We start from the raw sequence: 1,644 nt of genomic DNA, 5'->3' as shown, positions 1-1,644 counted from the left end.
TGCGTGAGCCTACTGTGCACTTCCGGGAAGAAGGGGACGAGAGGCTTCGAAGGCTTCGCCTTCTGGTCCTCTACGTAGCACCCATCTAGTCGGTCCGGCCGCGGAGCTGGGGGATAAACCATCTCCAACCCCACGGCCGAAGCAGCCCGGGAAAGCACGGCTAACATGTCCGCTTCAGGATCCGATTTGACAGCGCTCACCTGCCCGGAGGGGGCGAGCGGGTCCGGATCTTCGTCGGACAGTGAAAGCCCACCCTCCGATGCCGCGGAGGACATCTGATCTCCGGTGTCAGCGAGTGTGAGAGCTACCATCTGGTTAGACGGATCACTCTCACCACCCGAAGCTTGGATGGAGCGCCGTGAGGAGCGAGAGGTCCGCGAGCCCGTGGGCGGCGGATTATCTCCCGCTGAAACCCTCAGATCTGCCCGAGCGCCCGCTGCTTTTTTAGAACAGGAGGCAACTGGGGTGGCTCTCTCTTTTGCGAAAGTTAGCCGTGATCTTAGCTGTGCAACGGTCATGGCATCGCAATGACGACATGAACCGCCCGCGAGCACCGCATTAACATGCTGGACCCCCAAACATGCAATGCAGTGATCGTGTCCATCATCCGGAGCCAGGAAACCCCCGCATCCAGAAACGCACAGTCGGAGCGCCATCCTGAAAAGGACGTGCTGCACGACTGTGTTGCTCTTTTAGGAAAGTTTGCAACTATACGCACCGCTCTGGAGGACCGGACCCAAAGAACCGCAGGCAAGGGAGTAACCCAGCTCGACCGTCTGCCACCGCGAAGACCCACTCTGGACCGGGAGACACACTCGTTCGCTCTGAAGTGCTGATCAGCAAGAGGAACCCTCATCGACTCACTCAGAAAGGATCTGAAGCGAAAAGGATGGCGTCTGCTGGCTTCAGGTGTGCTTATGTGCTGAGATAATTGCAGATGTCGCACACCTGCGCAAGCTTACGCTGCCAATTAATTCATTCATTGGCCCGTTCAATACTCTCCAGACAAGCGGCTTCTGATCCGAATCCTCCCAATGCGTGGATTTTACAAATCAAATCCACTTATAGTGCTGAAGTTCCCCCCGAAGGGGAACCCTCATCGACTCTCTCAGAATTCTTGTGAAGTCTCTGAAGCGAAAAGGATGGCATGATCTTGCTTCACCTGTGCTTATATGCAGAGATAATTGGCAATAAGGGACACGTGCGCATGCTTACGCTGCCAATTCATTGGCATTTCATTGGCCCATTGTATACTCTTTTAGACGATTGGCTTTCTGAAACGAAATCCCCATTCATGAATTAAGTAAATTCACTGATAGCATTGAAGTTCCCCATCCGAAGGGGAACAACAGTTCATCTAAATAGTTCCTTCCCTAATATAAAGCTTGTTGTTCTGAATTACATTAGATGTGATAACCATAAAAACATGATTATTCTTCAGACTATATCGTACAACCAAAATCTATAATGCTGCATCACTAATTGTTATGCTCTTCAAAACATAACATATTAATTTGTCTGAATGTAGAAGAAGCCTACTACAGCAATGCACTGCTTTTGTTGTGCGAAATCCAACATTTTGAATGTTTGTGAAAAAAAAAGTCAATTATACAATGCAGCTGTTTCAAAATACAATATACTAAC

Source organism: Danio rerio, chromosome 10, assembly GCF_049306965.1.
Source record: "Danio rerio strain Tuebingen ecotype United States chromosome 10, GRCz12tu, whole genome shotgun sequence".
Taxonomy (NCBI): Eukaryota; Metazoa; Chordata; class Actinopteri; order Cypriniformes; family Danionidae; genus Danio; species Danio rerio.
Note: the sequence above shows the minus strand (reverse complement) of the source record.